This window comes from Heteronotia binoei, chromosome 1 (genome assembly GCF_032191835.1).
Source record: "Heteronotia binoei isolate CCM8104 ecotype False Entrance Well chromosome 1, APGP_CSIRO_Hbin_v1, whole genome shotgun sequence".
Lineage (NCBI taxonomy): Eukaryota > Metazoa > Chordata > Lepidosauria > Squamata > Gekkonidae > Heteronotia > Heteronotia binoei.
In genome coordinates this window covers 101,351,639-101,367,855 of record NC_083223.1, presented here as the reverse complement: position 1 = coordinate 101,367,855, position 16,217 = coordinate 101,351,639, and the positions used below count along the sequence as shown (strand labels likewise).

Below are 16,217 nucleotides of genomic sequence, written 5' to 3'. Positions count from 1 at the left end.
ACAAGAAGACAATTGCACTTTAAGAGGTTTTTTAAAAACTTGAAAATTTCTGCACCTTTAAGAGACATTTTTGAAATTTCTTATTATGGGTTGTATTGATGAATTTGGATGTATAAACTTAATTTCTACTTTGGATATTTACTGTACAAAAGAGAATTGAATGAATACATGATTATATATTATAAGTGGTTGTTAGTTAATTTATTCACAGTTGATGTTCATTGATGCTACCCACCTGGAGACTGGCATTCCTAGGTTGTTAAGGCTTTCTGTTATGTATTTTGCATAGAGTGAAGTGCACGTTCATCTTTCCTACCAAAATCAATTAAAAGGACTTCACTTTTGGCAGGACTCTTATGCCATGCTTTAGATCAGGGGTGTCAAATATGTGGCCCACAGGCCAGTTCAGGCCTCCAGAAGGCTTCTATCAGGCCCCAGAGGGTTCCGATTAGGTCCATGAGCAACTTACTGTCATCTGCTTCTTTCTTCCTCTCTTGCTTCCTTCTGCGTCTCAGCTTGCTTTGTCAGGCTTGCTCAGTTGCATAGGAGCTGCAGAGCAAAGCCTCTATTTTCTCCATTGGCTGAGGCTCCTCCCTTGGAGAGAAAGGGGGGAGGGAGAGTTTGCTTTGCCAGGCTTTTTCGGTCGCACTACAGAGTTACTGAACCAAGCCTCTCTTCCTTCTGTTGGTTGAGGCTCTTTCCCCTCCTTGTTTCCTGGGGGAGGAGGAAAAGAGCAAGAGCTTCCTTTGTCCATTTCCCTCAGTCACACAAGAGAGATACAAAGAAAGTACCTTTAAGATCAATAAAGTTTTATTCAAGGTATGAGCTTTTTGTCTTGCTACAGAGAGAGAGAGTGTGTGTGTTATGTTGGCTTCTTATGCCAGGGCTCTCCTGGGTGTAATTGGGTTTGCCTCTGCCTTTTCTCTGTATTCATGCCTTCATGATTTAGTCTTAGGAAAGCAATGTGAATTATTTAGATAAGGAATAACAACAAGCCAATGAGGTGGATTAGGCTGAGAGTATGTATCCAGACCAAGTTAACCCAGCACATTTTCTTTGCATACTGGGGATTTTAACCTAGGCTTCCCATATAAGTAGGCTGATACTGGCCACTATAAATTGCTGTCTCTGTTCTTGCGCTGCCTCATAGGAGTTATAATTATTTCTCTGGGGAGGACTATAGTTTTGTAGACAAACACATAGCCCTCAGTCTGTGTTATGGTGCCTTCACATATTCTTGACCATCACATGAAGCAATTTATGTACAAAAGCTCACAATGCCCAGCCATTTCATGTTTTCCTCTGGGTCTTAGGCTCAAAATATTGACACACATGGCCCTGCCCAACACAGTCTGAAGCCCTGCCCAACACTGTCTAAAGCAGGGGTGTCAGACTCATGAGGGCCAGAGCTGATATAAATATCAGCTCTGGCCCTCATGAGTCTGACACCCCTGCTTTAGACATTTTTTTGCCAAATCATTCATTTGCATTGTTCTCCAGTTCTGTAATCTTAGTCCTAATGCATTGTTTATTGGAGGTGCTTGCTGTTTGATTGAATTGCTTTTCATTGTTTGTATTCTACCCTGAGTCACAGTGAGGAAGGCGACCTATAAGTGGTGGTGATGGTGATGGTGGTGGTGATGATGTTGATGCCTCTGCATGTGTGTTGTATATATTTTTAATTGTGATGTGTATGCATAAAGAATTCTGTTGGAATCTTTTTTTAATTGTTAAAGCACAATGTGATTGCAGTATGATTTTCAAATTAACAGTGCATTTTTGTGACGGTGTGGCTTTTTATGGCCTGTTTTGAAGCTATGAATTGTGCTTGGTGTATGAGCTGAGTGGAATGAATCTGCTGGAGTTCTCTGTTGCGGCTTCAAAACAACCTTTTTTTAGGTGGGGGGCCTGGATCAGTTTTTACTTAAGCTTGAACTGCTTAACAAAACCCAGAATGCTTTAATCAGGTTCTTTATTCATTTATTTTGGGTACAAATGAACATATATTTTGCTGTTTGGTCTATAATTCCCCCCACCAATCCTACAGCGTTCTTGATGCTTTATCTAAAGTTTTCTTGTGGTCTGACTCATGCATGACTTTCGAAGTTACAGATATTGTTTTGTAATGACAGGGTGGGTTTTTGGTGGTGTGCTGGAAGTGACATAATCAGTACTGGTTGAGCTTGGGAAGTTATATCACTTGACCTTTGACCTGGAAGTGACATAACAGGATATGACATCACAAAAGTGATCACATCCTGGCTCCACCCCCAAAGACCCCAGATATTTCCTGAGTTGGACTTGGTAACTCTGAGCAATAGTCTAAAACATCCAGTGTGAATTTTTTGTTGTTGTTTTTAATGCTGTGATGTGTTCTGTGAATGGTGAACTCTGTTTGTGGACGGCTTGTGGCCTGCTCATATTTTTATGCATGATTTTTGCATTTTACTTTTGTACTCAAAAGCTTATTAAAACTTTCCTTCCCCTGAAATCATAAAACATTGGAGGCAGACAACAGTGGTATGATAGAAGTCTCTGTTGTATATAAATACCTCTGTGAGTGGAATGAGTTCATAGAATGGTACTTTTGCAGCAAGAACAGGGAATTGGCCTAAATACCTCCCACGCTCTTGTGCGAGCAGTGTTTGAACAAGAATGAAAAAATTATTTGGGCTGATTACGCCTCCTTTCTGCAGCCCACACAGCTGCATGTAATATTGTTCTGGAGGAGCCCCAGACTCAGCAGTGGATTTTAAGGGACTCTCGTTTTTCTTGTCCCTCTGTCAATTCTAGACAGACTGCATTTTCAGGGTTCTTGGAACATTACAAAACCTGTTACCAGCAACAGTGGTGGCAAGTGCCTTCTGACTTGTATTTTAGGATTTTAATTTCTAACTTGCAGCTGTTCAGTTTTGGAACTAAATAGTAATTTTCTTTCTGTTAAATGGAAAATGTAGCTCTTAATAAATATGTTAAATGGAAGATGTAAAGGTAATCCCCTGTGCAAGCACCAGTTGTTTCCGACTCTGGGGTGATGTTTATGTTTTCATGGCAGACTTTTTACGTGGTGGTTTGCCATTGCCTTGCCTAGTCATTTACACTCTACCCCCAGCAAGCTAGGTACTCATTTTATCGACCTCGGAAGGATGGAAGGCTGAGTCAGCCATGAAATACTTACATGACCAGATTTATTAAGAGAATGGTAGATGTAGCTCTTAATAAATCTGGTCATGTAAGTATTTCTGAAGAGATTCTAAAATACTTACAAAGAGTAATGGGAAAGAAGAGTTTAGATAACAATAGGAAATTCATGGTAGAATGTTAAGTGAAGTAAAAGAAGAATAGCTAAAGAGTGGATGATTAGATCTTGAAATTCCCAACCACAGTATATGTTCATTTTCAACAGAAGATCCCATAGAAGAAGATAGCAGATGCCGTGTGTAAGATCTGAGGCATAAAAATAAGGTTTAAAAATAGCATTGGGAATATTGTTTTTTTGTTTAAAAAAAAGCTGGACAGGCAGGGCCAATAAGAAGGAGACAGAGAAGAAAACAGTTCATGATTTACATGTGAAATTAGTCATGTGTACCATCTGGACAACTGCTTTCAAACTCATCAGACTAGATGACTGGAGAGAGGACAGAGGGTAGAGGGATCAATTCTTTATTAAATCAGTGGGGGGGGACTCCGTTGCAGATGAATTTCTAGATGAACTCTTCAATGACAGCTGATTGGGTATAACTTCACTATATTGCTACTGCAGGCTGCGATAGGCTTACTTAAGCCATCCCCTGGTATCAGAATTAGGATCTTATTAGGTTGGTTCCTAATAAGATTCTAAACAGCAGCCCTATGGTGCCGAGCGGTAAAGCTGTAGTACTGCAATCCTAAGCTCCCTTGTCAGTTCAGACTGAAGAGAAGAAAATTATGAATGAGTAAGAACATGGTAAGTAGCCCCATGGCGCAGAGTGGTAAAGCTGCACTACCTCTGTCCGAACACTCTACTCATGACCTGAGTTCAATCCCGGCAGAAGCTGGGTTCAGGTAACCAGCTCATGGTTGACTCAGCCTTCCATCCTTCTGAGGTCAGTAAAATGAGTACCCAGCTTGTTGGGGAGAAAGTGTATATGACTGGGGAAGGCAAAGGCAAACCACCCCATAAAAAGTCTGCCGTGAAAACGTCATGATGCGACGTCACCCCAGAGTCGAAACCAACTGGTGCTTGCACAGGAAAACTACCTTTACCTTTTTAGTTTGGTTCCATGCTAAATTTTCTTCTAACAGACGAAGTAGGGTAATTTCCACCATTTTTCTCTTCCTTGAGACCTTTTATTCTATTCCTGGGTCCATTACTCACTAGGATCAGAAATTCAGGAAGATCAGGAGGCTGTCATGGAAAGGGGGTAGGCCAGGATCATTCTGTTCCACTGAAATAAATGCCTTGTTGGGAGCGGGAAAATTAGCCTGGATCTAACCACTCATGTTGAAGTTGGTTTTTTTCTCTAGTGGGTTTCTTAAAAATGTTCATTCTTTGTGATTTCCTTTTATTGACAGTATGGCTAAGCATAATTAATTTGGAGGTATCAAAGTGAATTGGAGTTTAGTTTCAACACTTTCTAGACCTAAACGCCTTCTATCACATATCTGTGACAGAATGAGGTGACTGTGCAAGCATGGCAAGAACCTGCATTTGTATCTTGCATAGATATATCGCTGTTAGTCATGACAAACACAGGCACACACACGCACATTGTATATGTATATATATATAAAGTTCGTGTGCTCAGATCCACCAGCGGTGGTGGTTTTTGCTTTGTCACTTTCCTGTGTTATTTTAATATATCACAAAACTTGTGAAATTGTAACTAACACCTAAAAAGAAATGTATCCACAGCACTGTGAAAGAATAAATTACTTCAGAATTTTTCTGTGCATATGTTACAATTTGCTAAAATTATATGCTAGTTTGTAGCCTTCTGCAGAATTCCAATACTACTGTCAGCCAGCAAATTTTATTCAGTTATTAATTTTGCTACTTAGTCGGAAAACACTGAGTCAAAGTGTTGTTGCTGTTATTGTTTTCATTTAGTCACTCTCTAATTTGTGAAAGTCGAATTTATTAATCGTTTTTATATTGGTTTAAACCCAGCTGCTAGAGGAGCCAGCCCCAGCTGTGGTGGTGCAGAGCTTTCAGCTCCCTCCACCCCTGCTGATCCTGGACTGACTTCTCTTGCAGCTTGGTTTAAACTGAGCTGCAAGAGGAGCCAGCCGCAGCTGAGAAAGCTCTCAATGTTGCGGCTGATCTTCTCTTACAACTCGGGTTAAATGGACCTGCAAGAGGAGCGAGGTCCAACTGAGGCTGTTCCTGGGCTGGCTTCTCTTGCAGCCCGGTTTAAACCAGTCAGCCCCAAGATGAGGCAGCAGAGGCTGTCTTCTGCAGACTCTTTAAAGCATAGGCTCCCAAACTTATTGGCCTAACAGCCCCTTTTCAGAAAAAAAGTTACGCAGCGCCCCCTGGAAATCTACCTCCAAGAAGTGGACTAAAAGATGCAGTGACATATTTACACACAGAGTAAACAAAGATGTTGTAAAGAAGACACTTTTAAGCTTGAAATTCTAAAATTATTTTATAAAATCAACCATAGTAACATTCCCATACGCAGACAATTTTTGAAATTTCTTTATAATTATTATCCACCCTCCCCTTGTCAGCTGCAACTAACGCAATGGAAAGGTGCCCCGCCCAGCCGCTTTCAACCTGAAAGCAGTGGGCAGTGATAAAATGGGGTGCTCTTTGTAGGCTTCCTTGGAAAGGGGGAGTAAGGGGTGCCCAGCAGTGCCCTGGCAGAGTTGCACCCTAGGTGGTCGCCAACTCACCTACTCCCATGCACTGGCCCTGCAGAAGACACTCTGACCGATTTCCCATTCGTGTTACGCCGCTCTCAGGCTCCTCTTCTCAGTGGGACTTCCCTTCGATTTCACACTATCTGCTCTGGGGCTGCAGCTAGCTGTTTGTGGGGCAAAAAAACGGATGCTAGCTGCAGCCCCGGGGCAGATAGTGTGAAATCGGAGGGAAGCCCCACTGAGAAGAGGAACTTGAGAGTGGCGTAAGGCAAGTGGAAAATCGGTCTCTGTGTCTGGGGCATTGCGGTTGGCTGAAATCAACAGAAGCAACCACCTGGTAACCAGAGGACTGTAAGAAGCTTGACGCTCTGCAGAAAACCTTATGAGGAGCAAACTACAGGTTGAAACTCTTTAGAGAAGTTTGTGTGATTGCCTCAGTGCTTCCACTGTCCTGACTTGAACTGCATTGCTGAGAGAGAAACTGCAAGCAACCTTGAGAAGCTGCTAGCTATAGTAAGTATTGGCTAGGATAGACTAGTAAGGTTTTTTGTTTCTTTCTTTTTTGTCTGTACACCTCTATTTTTTTATTCTCTCTTGTAAATAAACTGCATCCTTCTTATATTTTCATTGGAAGGAGTTCTGGTCCTCATTGCTAGTCTAATTGGGTGAATTCGCACTAAGTAGCAGACAAAAAGGAACCTTCTATTTTTGTTAATTGGAATTTTTCTCTAAATTAGAAATTCTGGCCCAGAAACGTGATGTTTTGACATCTTCCACCCCCTTCTCTTCTCTCCACTTCTCTTCCTCTCTCTTCTTCCTTTATGCTTCCACCGCCCCCTTATTTTTATTCACCACCCCCAAATTGCACCCAAGGCTATTACTGCCCCCCTGGATCGTTCCAGCGCCCCCCAGGGAGCAATATTGCCCACTTTGGGAAACACTGCTTTAAAAGAACTGCAGAAGCCCAACAGGAGGAGATTGTTCCTGCCTCTTGCTGTTTTCAGATCTACCAGTAATTCCTGAATATATAAGGGATTTTCTCAGGATTTTTCCCCCTGGTTTTCCTGAGAAAATCCAAATACATTTGGGGTGCCGAATTATATCTGAAAAATACTGATAAGCAATGTTCCCTCTAAGCTGTGAGCAAAGTCTTGTGAGCAAAAATTCTACTTTGTGAGCTACTGGCATTAAAGTTGTCAGCAAACAGATCTTCTCAGTTCCCCAGACTATTTCTCTTCAGCAAACAGTAGATATATAATTGCCCCAGCCGCCTGCCTATACTTCCTTGAATCCCACAACACTAGAAGGGCCTTTACCTTAGCTAGGAGTATGTCCCTGCCATCTGCAGTTGTAGAGGGGAGAGGTATAAAGGGACTCCTTATGCACTTAGGCTCTGTTCCTGTTCCCAACCTGAAATAGATTCTCTGGAGCATATATTCTTTAATTGTTCTTTTCATACGGCGAGTCAAAGGGAAATTATCAGCCCGCTGTTGGAAGGATTACCTGGCAGATCAAATAAACTCAAATTAGATTATCTTCTGTCATATAGGAACCACCAGACAACAAGACAGGTGGCTAGGTTCTGTTCCCAGGTTTATAAAGAACACAAAAAGCGAGACAAACAGACCAAACTGTAAAGCTTTTAACAAATTTTAAAGTGAGTTTTTAAAAGGTTTGAAGGGTTAAATAATAATCTTTTATATTCTTTTTTACTGTTATAACCCTCAAGTCATCATATCTTAATATGTAGACTCTTTGTGGTACTTTTTAAGAGGTTGTTCTAAACGACTTACATGTTCTGGTCAGTGACTAATGAACTGACTGACTGAAGTTGTGAGCTATTGCATAAATTAATTTGCTCTAGGTCCATTTTTCCTGAGCTGAGACAAAAATGTAGGAGGCTAAAAAATTGTGAGCTAGCTCACACTAACTCAGCTGAGAGGGAACACTGCTGATAAGGAATTTTAAGGCTTAGATAGATCTGAATGCACATTCCTAGTGATGACAACGATTAGAAAGCTTGTATTCTCCCTCTGAGGTGGAGGGCATTTTGAAAGGGTAATTCCCATCCTCCATTTCAGGAAGGCAGGAACTAATTTCTTCACTTCCCATATTCTGACTGTGGGAATCACCCTCTTAGTTTGTTTCCTGCCTCTAAAGGGAGAGCAGCTTTGGAGACAACACCATCTCACTCCCTCAGTCCTTTTTGGTTAGGGTTGCCAATCCCCAGGTGGGGGCAGGGGATCCCCCGGTTTGGAGGCCCTCCCCCCGCTTCACGGTCGTTAGAAAGCGGGGGGAGGGGAGGGAAATGTCTGCTGGGAACTCTGTTATTCCCTATGGAGATTTATTCCCATAGAAAATCATGGAGAATTGATCTGTGGGTATCTGGGGCTCTGGGGGGGGGCTGTTTTTTGGGGTAGAGGCACCAAACTTTCAGTATAGCATCTAGTGCCTCTCCCCAAAATACCCCCCAAGTTTCAAAAAGATTGGACCAGGGGGTCCGATTCTATGAGCCCAAAAAGAAGGTGCCCCTATCCTTCATGATTTCCTATAGAAGGAAAGAATTGTGCCGTTCCTTTAAATGGCCAGAACTCCCTTTGGAGTTCAGTTATGCTTGTCACAGCCTTGATCTTGGCTCCACCCCTAATGTCTCCTGGCTCCACCCCCAAAGTCCCTAGATATTTCTTTAATTGGATTTGGCAACCCTATTTTTGGTCCTTATCTAAATTACCATTTCCTTTCTAACTAATTACTGCCTTATTTTCTTAAGCTCTAATCCTCCCCCTCTCTCCTTCTCCTTCCCATTCTGTTATCTGAATCTCAGGAGAAAAGAGAGCAACCAGCAGCAAGTGCCTGAGGCAATTAGACATAGCACCCCCCCCCCCCCCAAAAAAGTGGCAGCTGCTTTGAAATGGTGTGCTAGTTATCTCACTGAAGGGGGAAACCTGGATGACTCAAGGGAGACTGCTGAATTCAGCAAATTCCAAATGCAGTCTGATCCTTTCACCATGGCCGACCCCTTGTTGCGTAGAAACAATCACACAAAAAGACGCACTCAACCACACGGAGGCATTTAGCCAGTTCAAGCCACTTGTCTCCCGATAGCGACCTTTTTGACAAGCTTCCTATGCTGGAACCCACTCCTATAGCAAGGCATCCACAGCACAGAGCGACCAGAAAGGTGGCAAAAATACCTTACAGCAGCCCTGACATACAGATGAGCCCCATCTAGCCAATCAAAGACAAATAGGCTGCACAGCCACAGGAGACAATGATGCCACCCAGTTGAAGACTACCATTCAAGAATTCAGCCCCAGTAATGTACAGCCTTTGGGCTCTTTTGAATACCCTTCTGGGCTCCTGGATTTCCTTAAGTAGGTGATGAGGGAGGAATTTGAGCATAGTCTCTCTTCTAAGCCCCTTAAGGGCCATAGAAAATCAAGATTGCCCATAAGGTGTTTCTCTTTTTCTACCTCCCTGCTCCAGGATAGAGGTAGGATTGGTGGACACAAACAATCCCATTGTCAGATTTGGCCAACCAAAGCTGCCCAAAAGGAGACCATCACCACTTCTAAGAAAAGTTGACATGCCTCCCTAGTTGGGGATTTAGATTCTTCTAATCCAGAGTCAAAGGAAAGGAAAGAGGGAGAGTTCTTATTGGATGAGCAAGATACAGGCATCTTAGAGATCCCAGAGCAGTATTACCAGTATTTATTTTCCAAAGCTCTATAGGAAAACCAAGAAGCAAATAACATGGACACCTCTGAGGGCAAACAAAAATCTATACCAAAAAGGAATAGAGAGTTCTTCCCAGGGAAGATCCTCCAGAAAGAGTAGTCACCTTTCCAGAATATGTTGAGAGGCAGCTCAAATCAGAATGGGCCAGCCCTCTGGCAACTAAACAATGCTCAAGCTTACTTAACAAAATGTTTGCGCTGCCATGATTTTCCAGTGAATTTTTGCAGATAGCAGGGTTTTTTTTTGCAGGTGGCTGCACCTGTCACAGTCTCTTACCAGAGAATGGTCAAGGCAAGGAAAATCTTACAACTAGTACCAGAAACCAACAAGCACCTCAAAGAAAGCAGTCTTCTTTGCAGCATATTCTCTCACCTTCATGTCCAGGGCGTTGGCATCAGCAGTCACAGTGAGATGAACCTTGTGGCTCTGAGCATGGTTAGCTAATTTCCATTCAAAGGCCACTGTCATCACCTAACCCTTCAAGGGAGACAAACTTTTTGATGATTGGATAAAATTCTGGTGAAGACAAAAGATAAAATGAAAGCCATGCTGAGAACTCTTGATACATTCAGATAGGCGGCAATTCAGTGGGGGTTCCTTTCACTCCCAACGTGTTTTGCCAACATATAAGGAAGACCAAAGAAAATCTAATTGGAACCAGCTAAAACCATTTTATAGAAAGGAGCAGTCCAACTGCTTCAGACAGTGTGGACCTAGATCAGAAAGGTCTGACAGGACAGGCAAGCAAACCAAAGTGTGATGCCACCAACTTCCCCCAGTGGAGGGAGACTACTTCACTTCAAGGAAACTTGACTTCATTCACAAATGGATCTTTGGACTCTCAAAGTATTCTCCTGGGGCTATGCAGTCAAGCTCTCCAACCTCTCAGGACATTTCATCCAGGCCATTTAACATCTTTTTTCCAGAGTGGCCATCAAGCTGGTGCCATCCTCAGAAAGTTGATCAGGAGTCTATTCTATATTTCTTACAGTTCCAAAGAAGAATGGCAACAGTGAATACTCGTAAGTTGTAGCCCAGCATCCTTCCAGTGTAAACAGGCACTGAAGAGCCAGAGACCCAGACAAGTGTATCTAGAAATGCATACAGGCTGTGAAGGTCTTCTTCAAGCACTAGTGATGCTCCAGCTACCTACTGAGGCATCGTCACTCTGCATACTTTAGTGAGTGATCCAGGTCAGCCCACTTGCACTAGAGCCCATCTCTGGTATCTTCAAGAACACTCATACCAAGAGAGTCCAGCTGGTTTTGTGAGAAGAGGAGAAAGAAAGGCTATGGCTAGTGTATAACAAAGCCTCTAGTATATTAAAAGGAGACTACAAAGAAAATGTTACAGTCACAAGGAAACCCTGAACTGAAATGACCAGAAGAGGTTGAATTCCAGCATTTCATAGAATGGCAAGATGGAAGGAGCCAATACACTACATACCTCCCACCAACTTACATATTCATTGCCAGGTGAGGATCTCACTCAGTACACAAATAGTGACTGCCTCTTTTCCAGCCTGATAGAATGCACTGCGGTATCAGAAGGACCAAAATCAAGTTCTGGGATCAGCAGCCACTGAGTTATGGCCTAGTGTTCCTTGAAGTGAATATTAGGACCTTGTGAAGGACAGCATCAGTTGGGCATGGAGTTCAGATATTATTGTGCTAAACCCAGTAGAAATCTCTGTAACACAGACTTCCTTCCTTTACATACCATACATAGAATCTCATGTCTCATAAACAGAATTGTTTTTAATGTTGTAAATGGGCCATATTGTAGTAATGAGCTTGCAGTCTGGCTGTGCTCCTTAAGTTCCAAGCTGTGTTTGGACCATGGCTAGGCTTGCCAATCCCCAGGCCCCAGCGGGGGTTCTTCCGCTTTCCCAGGCTCCTCCCCGCCCCCACACCACCATGTGACTTTCCACCTCTGGAGGCTTCAGTCTCCGATTGGAAAGGCTTCCTCTTGGGATGGTGTGCCTGTGTTACTTTGAAGAAGTTGGCAGTAACTCGTGAGTAGAGATGCCAATCCCTCGCTTCAGAGTCGCCAGAAACCAGGGGGGTGGGGGGAGGGAAGGAAATGTCCGCTGGGCATTTCATTATTCCCTATGTGGAGATTGATTCTCATAAGGTATAATGGGGAATTGATCTGGAGGTATTGGGGGCTCTGGGGGGTTCTTTTTTGAGGTAGAGGCACCAGATTTTCAGTATAACATCTAGTGCCTCTCCCCAGAATACCCCCCAAGTTTCAAAATGATTGGACCAGGGGGTCCAGTTCTATGAGCCCCAAAAGAAGGTGCCCCTATCCATTATTTCGTATGGAAGGAAGGCATTTAAAAAGGTGTGCTGTCCCTTTAAATGTGATGGCCAGAACTCCCTTGGAGTTCAATTATGCTTGTCACACCCTTGCTCCTGGCTCTGCCCTCAATGCCTTTTGGCTCCACCTCCAAAGTCTCCTGGCTCCACCCCCAAAGTCCCCAGATATTTCTTGTATTGGACTTGGCAACCCTAACTATGGCTGGGTACCAAGTCTGTATGAGCATGGTTAAAAAGTATACCAGTCTCTAATAGATTATCTGCCCATCTCTTGGAGGCTAACCAGTGGTCAATGAAAATGGGCTATCCATACTAAAAGACTTGCAGTACAACATTGGAAAGATGTGCCCACCTGCTGTAAATCAATGGATTGAGGACCTTACAGCTTTATCAGTAGTTGAATGCATGGCATATAGACAACTATTGCATATGGACTTATTTTTAGATATTTGGAAATCTTTTATAGAAATCTATGTGTAGAACTCTGCACCATTGTTATATTTTTGTTTCTGCTCCATATGTACTTTTTTCTTTCCTGTTCCTTTTTCCTGTTTTGATTTTTTTTAAGTTTTAAACTTCAAACATCTCAAAGGATCATAAACACCATTTATCACTGTCTTAATAATGATGAAACAGCCCTGACCTACCCAAAGTTAAGGTATTTAATCTGTGTATTTTTTCTACTTACTTGACTTGACAGGCCCTAGTTGGCATTCTGCATTTTCCCCAACCTCAACCTTTTCCCAGTCGTGCTTGTTATCTTTTCTGATTTATACAGCAACACATGACACAGGCTCTACTCTCTTCCAATGGCAATTACCAAAAATTGTTATGACAGTGTTACTTGTCTACTCTGCAAGCTATTTTGTCTTTGTATACAGCCTACAGGCAGAACTGGAGTTAGCTGTCATGAGAAATTCAGTTTGGGTTGGCAAAACAGTGGCATTTGTCCATTTTACCCTTATTGCTTCTCAAATTACCTCTGAATTATGTCATGTATGTCATTCTGACTTTCAGTTAACTCTAGTTAATTGTTTCCAGTTACATGCACAGTCTTGTTGTGTTTCTTATTTATGTGCATTTTTACTCTTCACAATAAAACTACTGAGAAGTGTGTTTCTACAATCTTTCCAATTTTCCAAAAAGATAAGTACTAAATAGGTGGGTGATGTAATTTAGAGTAATTTAGAGATATTATTTCCTACAACTACTTGATTGTACATAATTCATTGCTAGCATTTAAAGAAGTTTGTTCATACAGTTGCTGAACACTCATTGAGGGATTTTGCCTGCTGAACATATGAACATATGAAGCTGCCTTATACTGAATCAGACTCTTGGTCCATCAAAGTCAGTATTGTCTACTCAGACTGGCAGTGGCTCTCCAGGGTCTCAAGCTGAGGTTTTTCATGCCTACTTGCCTGGACCCTTCTTAGTTGGAGATGCAGGGGATTGAACCTGGGACCTTCTGCTTACCAAGCAGATGCTCTACCACTGAGCCACCGTCCCTTCCCTTACTGACTAGGGTTCCCAACTGTGGCTGGGAAACGCCTGGAGATTTTGAGTGGGGAGGAAGCTCAGCAGGGATGTAATGTCACAGAGTCTGTCATCTAGAGCTGCCATTTGCTCCAGGTGAGCAGATCTTTTAGGTCTGGAGATTGAGAAGTTGGCAATCCTATATGTTGTCCCTCCTTCTAACATCCACACTTTCAGCCAAAGCTCTGCAGTAAGTTCTTACCCATGTTACCATGCAATCATGGTCCTGCTTCTTGCATGATTCTTGATAGTTTGGAGGAGCCAATACACACTCGTGTACACATATAAGGGTTTTCTATAGGTATTTTGCTGAATGTGGTGCCAGCAGGTGCAACCTTCTACCCTCTGGTCATGTTAATGGAACACACAGCATATATCTGAGAAGGCTGTTTGCATTATTGCAATCTAAGAAATCATCTGTCTGAGTAGGTCTGAAGGAATTCTGTAAGTATTATAACATTTCCTTGGTTTCCAAATAAAGTTAAACAGTTTGTGCATTCAAATTCTGTTGGTGTGGAGCTAATACAACTTAGACTGGTAGTAACTTATACCTTTGCAAGGAGGAGAAAGGAATATTTATGAAAGGCAGATGGTGGCATCAAAGCTTTCCCTAATGCTGCCTCTGTCTAAAGTAACTATATACTTATCAGCATTACATGTGGGTACCTGCCCCAGTTGCATTATAAACATTTGATTGTTATACCAGGAGATTTGTCAGAGACAGCCATGTATTTGGACAATGTATGGTGATAAGGAAGATCACAATGAAAATGTATGAGCAATTGTTTCTTTTTTATTGCAGGACCAAGGCTTACAGAAGTACTTGAAAAAATGTGCTGAATAAAAGGTTGCTGTGTTTACTGGGTGGAAATTCTGGTAAGCAACGTTGTGATCTATACATTATGGTTTGGAATCATACAAAATTTTCCAACAGAAGAATGAAAGTTTATATCTCCCCTGTCCTATTGCAGCCCACTGATCTCAGTACCATGGGTCTCCTTTGGGGATAGGGCATCCTGAGGAATGTCAAAAGTCTTCAGCAGAAAGGGGGAATCTATGGAAACTGCCTGTATAGTCTGGATCTGACCCTGTATCTTCACAGTTGTGTCCTTTACATTGCTTTTATGTTTTTATTCTAATTTAATTTCTATACCAATTGGAAATCTTTTTAAAATATATATATTTATTTTATATGAGCAATACAAACATTGAAAAAAGTAAGATAAGACAAAAATACCACAGAAGTTTTTTTATATATCAGCAATCATATTTTAGTCAACAAAAGCATAAAAATAAGGGGGAAAGTAATTTGTTATCAATATTGTCTACTAAATTGTTAGCTTTTGCAGTTTCTTTGAGTGTGATGTACCATCTAAAGAACATTTTATACCAATTCTCCCTTAGGGTTTGAGATTCAGTAAACTTGATTTCTTTTATCCATACGTTTTCCCACTGAGTCATTGAACTATTCTTTCCAAAGTTTTTCATCCATTTGATCATACAGTCTTTCACTTGTTCTGTTTCATATTGCAATAGCATTTTACATATTTTTCCTAAGATGTTTTAGGATGTTGTTCATAAACTGTTTTCTGTCTTAGCTGACCTACTTCTTTTGCTATTAATTAATTGTATTTTGATGCCATGTGATGATATGTCAACTATTGAATATTCTTTCCTTCACTTTGTATATTGTGCTAAGATTTTTTTCTTCCATGTCTTATCATATAAACACAGGCAAAATTATCATTCCACACCCCGCCCAGTACTTGCATCACAATAGACATTGATTGGAGATGTCAATGGTGAAGTAAGTGAGCTTATTCTGTATACCAATTGGGAATATTTAGTTTCCCACTGTGGTCACTAGTATAGCAATATTTTCTTCCCTTATCTTTTCTTTTCTTTCTTCAATGTTTTCAGGTTGCAATGAGAAAGCAATCAACCTGAGCCTGGAGGCAAGGAATGCACTTGACAGTTTAATTTATTAAATGTCTCTTTATTTATTCTGCTGTGGTTTTTATAAAGTACTTAAAAGTCTTGGAGCCAAAATCTAAACAAGAGATATAAAACCTTGCCTTAAAAATAAAGTTAATTATGCCACCATTGAACGAATATTGCAACTCTCACAGAAATGGTGCCACCCAACTATATAAACGGTACATAGAAACTACTTTGTAATTGGCAGTGTAGGAATTGGCATACTACATCTGTTTCTCATCTCTTATACCCTTCTCTTAAAATTGAACTCATTGCTACGTACAATTTTGGCATATAGAACTCCTTTGAGATGGTCCATGTAAGGATGTTTGCTTTAGATGTGAAGTCTTCCAGTCATTTCATCATTTTTTCCTTCAGTTTCCAAACTTGATGATTGAACAGTGAGCAATTCTTGTTTTAGATTAAAGGCTTGGGAAGATTTCTTCACTTGGGATGATAAAAGTTTGGGAAGACCATGAATTGCCACAACATAATGAACAGTTTGCTATAAAAGTGAAAATCTTTAATTAGGTGGGGAAGTGAGAGGGAAGACAGGAGAAAATTTATGAGCCATAAGTCTTATATATCTGTTGCATCTCAAACAAGCTAGAGTATTGATTTGGAAGATCTTTCATTGAAATAAATGAAGCCTCTTCTAGGGTTGTAGTGCTTCATCTTAGTTCAGTGAACTGTTCATGTTTTTGAGACAAGAAAGTAGGTTATTCAGAAGCCAGCAATGAGAAATCTCTAGCAGTTTGCATAGTGTTTCTTTAGTCATTAACAGTAATTGGAAGTTAGATGAGC

At 41.4% G+C, this 16,217-nt stretch overlaps 1 protein-coding gene across 4 annotated transcripts in view; it reads left to right on the top strand.

Annotated features, from left to right (window-relative positions):
* Positions 1-16,217, top strand: part of FYN (FYN proto-oncogene, Src family tyrosine kinase) — a 187,265-nt gene that overhangs the window by 80,452 nt on the left and 90,596 nt on the right. For 3 of the 4 annotated variants that reach the window (XM_060238285.1, XM_060238280.1, XM_060238266.1), the window contains exon 2: positions 14,239-14,312. The exons of the other annotated variant lie outside the window; for it this stretch is intronic. The gene's annotated coding sequence lies outside the window, so the exon portion shown is untranslated. The remainder of the gene's footprint in view (positions 1-14,238; positions 14,313-16,217) is intronic. 4 annotated transcript variants of the gene reach the window in all.